Below are 13,861 nucleotides of genomic sequence, written 5' to 3'. Positions count from 1 at the left end.
GCCTATAGACCTGGTGGCATACAAGGAACTCATCAAACATTATCAAGAACAAAGGTATTATTCCATGTTGCTGTACAGCTAAGGGTGTTGAGCTTTTGCCCAGGACATGGACGAGTCAATGGCAGTAGACTGCCTTATGGACTAAGTCCCATATCAAGAGATGAAGAGAGGAGCTATGATCAGATTTATGCCTTGAAAACATCAACTGATCACACTGGCTGCATTCTCTGTTCCTCATACCCCTTTCCTTCCATCTTTCCCTAGAAAGCCCAGAAAACAGACTCCCTAAAATATTGTTCTGGGAGGCTAGGTTGTCATTACCTTTAGAAGAGCCACTTGCCAATTTACCAATGACCTTGTCTCAGTTCTCTTTCATCTTGAGTTGTGTGTAGAATTCAGCACTGCTGAGGCAACCTGGTTCACGTTCAGATACCACACGATCAAATTCCTCACCTCCGTTAATTTCTGAGACATTCCACCAACACATTCTTGTCCTACCTTCTTTGTGTTCTGTCTCTTCAACTCTTTACATACAGTAATTATAATGATAATGAAGTTGATGACCAAAGGTTTTGATATTTTGAGTTTGAGTTAACGAAGAGTGTTCAAACACAGCTTTGTTAGGAATGGGAAAATGGGCCATTGGAGAGTGTGGCAACACAGACTTGACAGTCACCTGCATAGACATGTTATTTGAAGCTGGTTGTGCACAACATTATGGAGAAGAAGGATAGAAAAAAAGGCACAGAGTTTAGACTCAGTAGACCTTTTCAGAGAGTTGAAGAAAAAGCTAAAAGAAATAGATGTTTCATTTAAGCCACATATATTAACTGAATATCCATCCTTTACCAGAGCTACTAAAAAAGAATTACAATAATACCAGTTGATTTTCAACTGCACCTCTTATTTCTTCCCACCCTTTTAATATAGGAGCTAAGTTGCTAAGTATTGACAGAGAAAAGGAGAACCAGAAATTTGTATAATGCATTTGCTGGGTAATTGGTCACTGGAAAAGTCAGTTTTTTGTTAATTAAGCAGTATTTTTTGTGTTTGTGTGAGGATGATTGGCCTTGAGCTAAGGTCTGTTGCCCATCTTCCTCTTTTCCTTGAGGAAGATTGTTGGTGAGGTAACATCTGTGTCAATCAATCTTCTCCTTTATGTGGGATGCCGCCACAGTGTGGCTTGACAAGTGGTGCTAGGTCTGTGCCTGGGATCTGAACCTGTGAACCTCAGGCTGCTGAAGCAGAACATGTGAACTTAACCACTACACCACTGGGCTGGCCCCAATTAAGTGAGTAGGAGACAGATATTATTATTGAAAGTTAACTAGTCATTGATCAAAGATGGAATAATCTCTGGTAAAATTGAAAATGTTAATTTTCTCATATGAGAAAGAGCACAAGTAAGTCTTATTCTGCAGGAAATCTATCTGCTGTGAAACTGTCCTTTCAGCACTCAAGAAGAGAGAAAGTAACCTTAAACCCCTCTGAAATCAAATTAAGTCAGTTGTATGAGGAAATAAAAAGAAGGCAAACAGAACTTGTCAAATGTGTTGTTCATGAAAATGGCTTGGAAAATTTAATATGAATGAAATTCTTGTATAAATTCATTTGGTGAATTTTATGAACATGGCATAAATTTCTCTTGGGAAGAAAAATTAAGGAAAACTTCAAAATGAAAAGAGTTTAAAATGTTTTTTTTTATTCTAATGCAGCAAATGAATGTGAGGAGTTTAAATTACTGTAAAAGTCTACATGGCTCAAAGTTATAGTGATTTGGCAGCTGCAGTAGGCAAAATAAGGGCCCTCCAAACGCCCACACCCTAATGCGCGGAACCTGTGAATATGTTACCTTACACGGCAAAAGGGACTTTACAGATGTGGTTAAAAGAAGAGACCTTGAAATGGGGAGGTTATCCTGGATCACCTGTGTGGACTCAGCCTAATCATGAGTCCATAAAAGAGGAGAAGCTTTCCTAGCTGGGTCAGAGAGATGCGACAGGAGAAGGAGGAGAGATTTGAAGCTGGGGAGGGACTCGACCCACCATTGCTAGTTTTGAAAATGGAGGATGGGGGCCAAGAGCCAAGGAATGTAGTGCCCTCAGCTGATAGCCAGCAAAGAAATAGGGACCTTAGTCTTACAAACGCAGGGAACTGAATTCTACTAACAACCTGAATGAGCAAGGAAACGGATCCTCTCCCAGTGACTCTAGAAAGGAACACAGCACTGGATTTCAGGCCTGTGAGACCCGCGTCAGACTTCTGACCTACAGAACTGTAAGATAATACATTTGTGTTGTTCTAAGCCACTAAATTTGTAGTAATTTGTTAGAGCAGCAATGGAAAATTAATACAGCAACTTTATTTGAAATATGCATAACTATTAAATAAATGGCCTCCAGTAAATCTCTCAGTCTAGACAAGTTTGTACTAAAGCCCTTAATATACCTTTTAGATGGAGCTGGCTTTTAGCTTCCAATTAAAAACAAAATCCAAACCAATTCCTAAAATACCTATCATTGTTTCGAGTTACAGTTTAACTCAAGAAGATGAAGTTGGACGTGTTTTCGGCTGTTGTTACAAATCATTAACGATAATAAATCAGACTGCTCCTTTAACTTTTTCATACCTCCTACAATATATTTGTGAAAGGAAGAATTCACTCTCACTGTTTCTGTCAAATGATGATTTACATGGACATGACGTTGGTTATAGGTGCAGATCTAATGGTTTTCTTGGTTATGTTGGAAGACTGACACATAAGGTCTCTACATATTCCCTTCAACCAAAGAATAAGAATTCAGCTTAACTCAGTAATCTTTTTCCTTTTTAAAAGATTGGCCCTTGAACTAACATCTGTTGCCAGTCTTTATTTTTTCTTCTTCTTCTCCCCAAAGCCCCCCAGTACATAGTTGTATACTCTAGTTGTAGGTCCTTCTGGTTGGCTATATGGGATGCTGCCTCAGCATGGTCTGATGAGCAGTGCCATGTCTATGCCCAGTATCTGAACGGGCGAAATCCCACTGAAGCAGAGCACGTGAACTTAACCACTCAGCCATGGGCTGGCCACCTCAGTAATCTTTTAATGAACGTAGTATGGTATTGTAGAATGAGTGTGGTTCTTGGAATCAAAAGACTTTGGTTGAATGCCAGCTTCACCATATATTGTGTCAGATGAGTCAACAAATCTTTCTGAATGACAGTTTTCTAATCTGTGATATAGGAATAATATCTACCTTAAATTTTGTTCTTGAAGTAGAACAAAATTTCTCCTCAAATCTTGTATTGTCATTATAATGTTTAGTGTAATATGCAAACACTGAGTACCAATGTGATAGTTTGGGACTTTCTGCCAGAGATTGAAACAAGTGGGACCAAATATGTTATAGAAAAGAACAAGTTGGGTGGAGTCGGGGAGGCAAGGTGGAGGTAGAAGGAATGTTTCCAGTAAAACTGACCAAAGCAGGAGAAGAGGCGTTGGCAGGCCAGCAGATTGCGATAAAAGTGAAGAGGCAATCTTAAATTCTGCCAGATTAGCATCAAAGGTTCTGAGTTATCTAGCAGACAGGGACTCATGCTACGAGTCCTTTGGGTGGTGCTGGTCTCCAGTGTCAGCTTGGGAAGCTTCTGGCAATGGGCTTGTTTAGGCTCCAGGGGCTCTCAATTCAATTTAGAGGTGAAGGACTCCTGACATACCACATGGTCTGGATCTTATTGATTCCGAGGGTGGGCAGAGCTGAAGATGTTGGTCGCGCTCATCATCAGAGGCCTTTGCGGCAGGACTGAGGATGGCAGATGAGATGGAAACTGAGGAAAACACAACTGAAACCTGGGCCTCTAGGTATCAAGAGGATCATATTAATGACCATCACTCGAAATTACTTCACCTGTGCCCTCTCCTTTATAATGCTGTACCTTTCTGCAGCTAACTCTTTAGGTTGAAGAAATAGATCTAACAAACAAAAAGAGGGATTTTGTTTGCGGAAACTGGAATGGCACTCAAACCTCAGGATGGGATAACAGGGCCTCAGGATGTAGATCTAACAAGAGAAGTGAGGACACAAAGGTATCTGCTTTTGGCTCTTTTCTGTTTTTTATTCTATATTTTGCCTAATTCTTTCCTTTCTGTCTGTACATTTGATTCCATCACTTCTCTACTCTGGCAGAAAAATCTGGCTTCCAATAACTTTTGCGTTTTATATAAAATATGTTCAGCCATCCCAGAAAGAGTCTTTTATTACCAGATCAAAAATCCCTGGGGCAAGCGCTGCCAATGGCCAAAAGGAGAACAATTTGAGCAACCAAAGAAGTAGTATTGAATTATAGCTCAAAGTGTAGAATAAATATCTTTGAATTCACACTAATATAAATAAATGATTAAATAAATACATACATAAATAAATAGACAGGGAAGAAGATACAAATCTCTTGTGCAGAAAAATTCCAAATAATTTATGTAGATACTACGTCTATAAGGAAGTGGAACATGACTCCCTGCTCCTTAAGTGTGAGTTTCACATGGTGACTTCCCTCCAAATACGACAGTATGGAAAGGGGGGAAAAGAGCAACTTCACAGTGGAGAAAACCGACAAATACACCTTAGCCAGTTGATCAAGATTAATATGAACAGTGTTAAGTCATGTTGATAGTAGCCACTCTTAATATGACGTGATAAGAATGACAATTTATCTCCGTGGTCTTTCTCCTCAAAACCCATCACTCCAGTCTAAATATAAGAAAAACATCGGATAAATTTCAATAGAGGAACCTTTTACAAAATACCTGACCAGTACTCAAAATTGTCAAGGTCGTCAAAAATAAGGAAAGCCTTTGTATAATGTATCTATATGAGTTCACTAATTGCCAAAAAAGGTACCATACTAATGTGAGATGTTAATAATAGTGGAAACAGGGTGTTGGGGTGGGTTATACTATCTTCACAACTTTTTTGTAAGTCTAAAACTATTGTAAAATAAAAAGTTTGTTTAAAAAAAATCCTTGGAGAAGGAACTGATGAACTCGTCATGGCTCAGATATCCACCTTGAACCAATCAAGTGAGGACATCAGGGATGAGGCAAAGCTCCAGAACATGGCAGCTTACCGTAGACATATTCATGTTGGGGTGTGTGTGTGTGTGCGTGTGTGTGTGTCTAGCGGAGCAGGGATATTAGTGGAGAAATTCAAGATAACAGTGCTGGGCAGATAATTTAGGAGATGCCCATTAAATTTGATTTCCTTCGTTACCCACACACCTGGCATCGTTATTTTGGAAGTCTGTGGGATTCTTTCATTTTTCGACTCCATCTCCCTCTTCTCTTTCATTCTAGGTTGATGTCTGTTGCCCTCACCATGCCAATGTCCCTGGTGCCCTCCGTGACATCACTGCCAAGGGAATTGTCCAAGGCTCTGACCCTGAGGGTACCAAAATATTGCTAGAAAAAAATTTAATAGAAAATTTTGGAGACAAAGATGAGAAATTAAGCAGAAAGTAGAACAAAGATAAAAAAGATGCATAATTTGAGAGACAAGAGATAAGAGACCTGAAAGAAAGGACAAAGAAATGGAATGGAGAACAGTGTCAAATAAAAAGTGCAAAGTGATTCCCTGGTGCTGAAACTTGCAGTTAAACCCTGCAGAATCCTCAGCACAATGAATGAAGACACATCCTTAGACACGTCACTGTGAAAATTCAAATTACTAAGGATAAAGAGAAGACTCTAAAATTTTTATTGAGAACAAAAATGTGACCTACAGAAAAATGGCATGTCTGATATCACATTTTCCATCAACAGTGTTGAATGTTAGAAGACAGCGAAGAAATAGCTTTAAAGTTCTAATGGATAATGTCACAAGAGTCATAAAATATTTCCTGCACCCTTGAAGGGGACGTTATTTGAGGTTGGACTATATCCAAAAAGGGAAGATAATTAAGACAGAAAAATTCTTGGCATCCTTGAAATAGTGGAGCCAACTTGTCTGTAGAAGAGCAGTGAAAGGAAACTTCAGAATTGCAGTAAGGCAGCAGGCCTGGCGTTCAGCCAGTCCAAAGTGAGGCAGCAGGAGAAAGGGTGATTCCGTAGAACACCTGTTATTGTTTTATATCTCTTGGTACTGGAATACAGGCAGAAATCACTACACTTAGAAAATTGATGACAAAGGCTCTTAAAAACATATCATGGTAATCCATCTATACTGCTTGGATGAGCAGAAAGTCATATTTACATTCTCAATAGTCCAGGGGCTAGCCTGGTGGTGTAGTGGTTAAGTTCATGCACTCTGCTTTGGCAACCTGGGGTTCATGGGTTCAGATCCTGGGCACGGACATAGCACCACTTGTCAAGCCATGTTGTTGTGGCGTCCCACATAAAATAGAGGAAGATTGGCGTAGATGTTAGCTCAGTGACTATCATCCTTAAGCAAAAAGAGGAAGATTGGCAACAGATATTAGCTCAGGGCCAGTCTTCCTCACACACACATACAAACACAAAATAAATAAATGAAAACATTCTTAATAGCCTTATTGACTTTCATCTTTTACATACATCTACAGATAAAGCATTAAAGAACTAATCATACATATATACTATTAAGCTTGACATTGCAAAAGTTATGATGCAGATGATAGAAGCTGTAGGAGAAGAGAACAGAGTGATACTGAAACGAAAACTATGGTCATTAATATCATCTTAAAAAGTGGGAAGAAAAATTATAGATGCAGTACGTTTGGGTTTGCCTTGGTATTTGGTCAAAGTATGCGTTTGGTTTACTGCTGTAAAATATACTGTCAACAGCTGTAGAAATAAGGAATAGAGCTGTTACTATTTTATTAAAGATACAAAATAACTACATGAGGAACTCAAAATAGAAATACAACAACTGGTTGGAAGGGTGTTGGTGGTATGCCAGCTCATTTCTCGCTTATTACAATAAATTAGATCATATCTAAAATCTTTAAATCAGGAAATAGGATGAGAAGCATATCATTAAAAGATATAGAAGTCAAAATCAAGCAAAAATGATATAGGAGGAGAACAGTTGTTTCTGGGAAATGGGCTTATAGATTGGAAAGACGGAATAGTACGTGCATTAATTTAATAAAGTGGAAAAAGATCTTTAAGAGAGATGAAGTAGCAAAACTATGTTTGGTGGAGATGAAAGAATTATATTAATAGATTTTACTATAATTCGTCTGAGAGGAGCAACTGTGTTTATTTAGAAAACTCTTTTGATGAATTCCTTAGAGCTGAAGTTCTTTTTGGCTTCTGGTAATTGTGCAAACTATTTACAATTATCTAATATTTCACAGTGTTTATTTTGATTTTAAAAATATTATACAAATAAAATGTGGCTCTTATCAGTCTTGATCTCAGTAAGAGTAGTACGTTCAAAATAGAAAATTCAAGGAGGGTTTGTTTACAAAGGGCTGTTTACAAAGGTGCAGGGAGGGGGGCCATAAGGATGGTGCACTGACCTGGAGCTCGGGAACAATCCAGATGTCGTCACCCTCTAGGTCTAAAGTAAAAAGAAGATGAAATGGTTGTGGGAGTGTCACCATGAATAGGGTATTGTCTTTTGTATGGAGGATACAGCCTGCTTAAAGGGACCTTGCAAGAAGAGATACAGGGGAATAAATACACTGACTCCGCTCTCCCACCTTCATAAACTCTTCTGCCAGGGATTTCTGTTGGTTGAAGTCAACTGGAAGACGAAAGTCATGGGATCTTGATATAGGTCAGCTCCCTGGGGCCGAGAGAAGGGTGGAGAGTAGATCTACAGGGGAAAATGGAGGATTTTTGGTATAGTTCAACCCTTGGGTCCCTCAGCATTCACTTTTTTTCTTTTTACTTCTTTTTGTCTAGGTGATAAGCGTGTGTTTCCAACCCAAGGGGACAAAGAGACACAACATTTCACATTATACAAACATAATCATTATTTGAAATGGTTCAAGATATGGAAAAAAAGGTGCATTTGCCTGCCCATTAATGTTTTCATTTTTGGTGTTAAGTTTGTTAGATTAAAAAAAGTTCTCAATAAAGGCTGTCACTTAGAAATGAAAAACCATAACTAAAGGCTGTAAGACTGTTGGTCTATAATGTCAAATAAGAATTACACAATCTTTATTTTAGACATTCAGAACTAAGTCCTTTTTGATAATTTATTGCTTAGATTGAAATTAGCGTTAGAAATAGACACAGATAACATTAAAAACTTTTTAAAAAACTTTAAAAGAAGAAATATCGTAGTGTAGTGCAGATTTCCTCAAACTGTGTCCCTTCATTTCATGAAGAATAAGTTCTAGGATCCACAAGAAATTGGTGTGGACACAAGATTTGGCATCAGGCACCTTTGTCACTTTGTGTTTACTCTTTTTTTTTTTGGTGAGGAAGATTGGCCCTGAGCTGACATCTGTTGCTAATTTTCTTCTTTTTTACTTGAGGAAGATTTTTGTTGAGCTAATATCTGTGCCAATCTTCCTCTATTTTTTTGTGTGGGACATCACCACAGAGTGGCTTGACAAGTGGTGCTAGGTCCAAGCCTGGGATGTGAACTCACAAACCCTAGGCCACCAAAGTGGAGCATGTGAATTTAACCACTATGCCACCAGGCTGGTCCTCTGTCTATTTACTCTTAAGAGAGTCATTTCAGTGCTCTTTATCTCACATTTTCTAATTTCTAAAATGACGCTAGTCAGCATTTCAAATGCCTACAAAACCCAAACATACTTAGATGAGTAAAGAATGTGGTGAGAGACAGCACAGCTTGGTGAGGACTATGGTAAAGGGAAGAAAGTACGTCTTGTCCACAGACATCATCGACTTCCAGGCTCCAGTTCATCATTACTACATAGGAGGACCAGCCTAGTGTTGCCAGATGTTTAAATATCGATGTGCAATCTCCACATTTTAAAATGTGGTAAATAATTCCAAAGGTTTAAAAAGATTGTATGTACTAAACAATGAATCTCTGCAAACCACATTCACCTTATGGATAAGCAATTTGCAACCCTTGGATTGGCTGAATTTTAACCAATCTTCAACTACTGATATTTTGTGATTTTATAGGACAAGATAAGAATTAAGAATAAGTCAGGATCACCTATTAATAACTTTGGTATATTTTTGCCGCCTGAATAACATATGGTGGAATTTTAGCATGGAATAGAAGTTACTCATCTTTTGTTTTTGAATTATTATTAAGGTATAACAACTATTTTCAGTTATTGAGAAAGAAAAAGGTCTTCAAAGACTCTAGTCTAGATATGAGAAAGCTTTTAGGAGACCTGTAAGGAGAGCTTTTAGGAAATGTTAATGCACACATGTGGTAGAAGGTTGTGAATCAACAGGATAAACCCCAGTGGGGTCGTAACTCTGGACTAGATTTATGGGACTCACTCAATCACCACGTGTATTACTAAAAGGATGGTAAAAGCCCATGTAAGGATTCAGCTATTGGTCACGTGATCTGATCTAGGGAAGAGATAAAAGCTTATATGGATCTCGTGGAAGCCTGCCAATACTCGTCTCCATAATACATGATAAAACTCTGACAGTAAACTACTCCTGGGAGTGGGGTATTAAATTAGAGAGGCGGCAGTTCTCCTTTTCTGCTGTTTTCAGATATCCAGGCACAGCTTTCTAATACACTGCTAATTTAGAAGCCAGAAGATGAAAGTTCTATTTTAATATCTCCCTAACACCTCTTGTTTTCTATCTCTGCTATAACATTTCAGAGCTGTGGAAATATTACTGTGTGAGACGGCCCATTCACTATGTACAATTTTTTTAGGCTAATATGACACATGCATCAATTAGATGGTCTTAGAAAGAACATCTCACTCTTCCTAGAAAACATGCATGTACTTGTGCTTTAGACGGAGATAATTTTTCTTCTAAGAAGTCAGAAAGTCAGTTAGTCTAACTTAGGTTTAATAAGGAGGAGACAATTTTATTTTTCAAATAGCGATCTCCAGAATTATTTCTGCATAGACCTGTCTTTATTCAGAAAAATAGTTATTTTTGTAATAGAGGAGGTGGAACTTGGTATGTCCAGGGCAATGGAAGAAGACGGTGAGAGAGGTGGAAGTGGAAGAGGGAGAGAGAGGAGGGTAGAAGACTATTTGCATATTGTGAGTCCTCCTTGAAACCTCCCCAAATCTTCAATAAAACCCATTGAACTCACAATTGTTTTTCAATACTAATTTTAGAAATTGTGGTAAAATACACATAACACAAAATTTACCATTTTAATCATTTTTAAGTGTACGGTTCAGTGGCATCAAGTACATTCACACTGTTAGGCAACCATCACCATCATTCATCTCTAGAATTTTTTTCTTCATGCCCAACTGAAACTCTGCACGCCTTAAACAATAACTCCCTTCCCCCTAGCCCATGACAATCACCGTTCTCCTTTCTGTCTCTACAAATTTGATTACTCTAGGAACCTCATATGAGTGGAATTATACAGTATTTGTTCTTTTGTGAGAAATTCTCGTTGAGATGGTTTTGTGTTGTGGAAATCATTGAGAGGGCAGGATTTCACATGAGGAACAAGATTCTGAAGCAAGCACAAGATCTGGAGGCAGGGATGGCGCCAGGAATATGACAGCAGTTGGAACCAGAGCACAAGGCCAGATCTGGAACACAAATGTGATTAGTCTGTAGAGAGCTTTAAAACATTTTAATGATAGGACATCATTTAAAGTGGGGGAGATTTTAATAAAGATTCAGATATCTTGCCCATCTTATAAAATCTGGCAATAAGGGGCATGCGTTTCCCTAGCTATGATCAGATAGGCAGCTATGGACCCTCCAGTTTTTTCCTTATACTCATAATGCTTTATTTATTCATCCTTAATTTATTCACAGGATGAATAATATTCATAGTGTTCTGAATATTCATAGTAATTCTGGAATTGGTGTTTAGATCTCTATATACATATAGCGATGGATCCAAATTTATCCATATCTTGAGTGGCAGGAAGGCTTCATCTGGGCTACAAACCAAAAACACATTTATTGGGAGGATATGCAGTTGTCCTGTGGAGGCCAAGAGAGGTGGATCAGTGGGTTTTGTGGGAAGCCTGAAATGGGAGAGAAGTCAGGCAGCCAAGCAGACGCCTTGTCTAGCTCTCATTCATCTGGGAAGGCACATGTTCTTCTCTTTGCATCTTCTTTGTGTCTGCTTTATTCATCTATATTTATTAGGACAAAATTGTGCTTCTACTATGGCTCTCGTAGGACCCTGCAATTCCAGCCTGTTCAAGTGCCATCAACCAACTAATTCTAGATTCTGAATCCCAATCCCAAACCCCAGGAGAGAGCATCTGGTGGCCTGGTTCATGTCTGCTCAGCCACACCTCTGATTTACCTGTGGCTAGAGTGGAAAATTCTGAGCAGGCTTTCATTCACTTCAGGTTGACAGTGCCTTGCCCACAGATCTTTCCTTTCTGCCCTGGAGCTGCTCTGATGCTGGTGAGCTGTGATGCCTGGCGGCTCACTTTGTCCAAGGCATTGGCTTATAAGGGTGAGGGAGCCAACCTCCCTGGGAATTAACACCGCCTCAAACAGTGAGGAGTGAGAGCTGCTGCAAAAATCCTCCTGCTTTTCATCCTTCTAGCATGTGATTCTGGGATGCTGTTCTGTGCACTTTTCTGGAAGTCCAAGCAGAATGGAGCCCCTTCTGTCCACAGTGGAAATCTCAATAATATACCCTTACGTTGCCTCTTCCTTCTTCCTTGTCTCACTTTTCTCATCCTCTCAGTCCTGCTCACAGGAATCATTTCCCCAAAAATGTTAAGGCATTTAATCCCCTTCTGATATCTAAGCCAACCTGCTCACAAGTCTTGTCACAGGCTCCGCTTTTCCGAGAAGGCACGTGAGACAGCCTGGTTTATGTCAGGTGTTTATCCATTTGTTATGGGTTAAATTGTGTCCTCCAAAAAGATGTGTTAAAGTCCTAACCCCTAGTACCTCAGAATGTGACCTTATTTGGAAATGGGGCTGTTGCAGATGTAATTAATTAAGATGAGGTCATACCGTAATGGGGGGGGTCCTTCATCCAATAAGACTCGTGTTCTTAGAAGAGGAGAGACACCAACACAATGAGGGGAGAACACCGTGTGATGATGGAGGCAGAGATGAAGTGCTATAGTTGCAAGCCAAGGAACTTCAAGAATCGCTAGCAAACACCAGAAGCTAGGAAGAGGCAAGGAAGAATTCTTCCTTGCGGGTTTCAGACAGAATATGGCTGTCTTGATACCTTGATTTCAGACTTCAAGCCTCTAGAACTGTGAGACAATAAACGTCTGTTGTTTTAAGCCACTTGATTTACGGGTCTTTGTTACAGCAATCCTAGGAAATGAATACACCATTATTGTGGCCTCTGTTGTCAGATAGTGGGTGCATATGTGTGGCCTGCTATCCACTTCTTAGGGACCAGACTATCGGAGAAGTGGATGTAGGAAGACTTTTTAATAAGAGGGTTAGGGCCAGTGTGGGAATGATGTGCATCTATAACATAAGTGGAAATGTTTGTGAAAAGGTAAAATGATAATAACTGAAAAAATAAAATGGAGAATTGATTTAAAGTCTATCAAAAAATCCCAGAAACAGTAGAGTGAAATTTTCTATTAACATTGTACTAGCAATACTGTTATATTTCCCCCACTCTTTCTTTTGTTTTCCTCCTGGACACACAATTAGACTATGTTTCTCAGGCTCCTCTCTAGTTAGATGAGGTTATGTGACAAAATTCTGGCCACAAATCAATTTAAATCAATAATTTGATAAGCATGTTTCTGATGCAAGGGATATCGGTCAACATTGCTTGGTAAGAAATATGATACGAAAAGAGGAATAAAATATCTTTAAGTTAAAAATAGAGGTTTTTCAATCAGTACAATATCTCAGATCTCCTAAGGCATTTAACTTTTTTCTGATATATACATCAATTCGTCCTCAACGAATCTTAGGATCAGACCAAGGCTTGCAGACAAGGGCATGTCTGGCACTTATTGATATGAGGTGTCTGAAGATTATGATGTCTGTGGGAAGTGATGAGGCCTTTCATGTGCAGGAAGAAGCTTAAAGTGGTTGTTGCTGTGTCTTTCTAGAATCAACTGTTGTTCATTGTTTCTCCAAGATTCTTTGGATAATACACTGTTTGTGTCCATTTAAAATTTCTTCACCATAAAAATCATCAGCTATGGACATAGCAGCAGAAGCAGTCAATACCTGCTTAATAATTGGGTAGGATACTGTGCTAAGAATATCATTATGTAAAAACTATTGCCTTTGAGAAGCTTATAATCTCATAAACTCTGCCTGCAGAATGGAGAAAAATTAGAGAAAACCAACAATAGCTGTGAGGAGAACAAACAGGAATTTACTGCAATTTGAAAAAGAACAGAGTTTGACTAGGGCCATGGTGGAGGGAATGGAAAGAATTAGTGGGTTTGAGAAATATTTAGGAGAGAAAATCCATGAGAATCAATGAGGAATTGAGTGAGTTGGAGGTAGGTATTGAAGATGACTCTTAGGATTGGAATTGTCTTAGAATGCTAGATGGCGGTGCCTTCTGCTGTGATGTGGAGCCCTGGAATGGGGGTGCGTTTGGTTTCCGACTCGTTGACTCTGAGGTATATTTTGGTCGGCACCCATATAGGCAGTCTGCAGCTCAGAGGAGTGGTCTCAAGTGGAGACAGAAAAGAAGGCATTTGATTATGGGTAGTAATTGAAGCCACAGGGTGGATGAATTTTATTGTGGTGAGAGTTTAGAGGGAGAAGACAAGATACCCTAGGGATGATAGTGAAGAGTCTATGGAGCTTAGTGATTGAGAAAACAAGAATAGTCCTGCA

The sequence above is a fragment of the Equus quagga genome, chromosome 21 (assembly GCF_021613505.1).
Source record: "Equus quagga isolate Etosha38 chromosome 21, UCLA_HA_Equagga_1.0, whole genome shotgun sequence".
Classification (NCBI taxonomy): domain Eukaryota; kingdom Metazoa; phylum Chordata; class Mammalia; order Perissodactyla; family Equidae; genus Equus; species Equus quagga.
Note: the sequence above shows the minus strand (reverse complement) of the source record.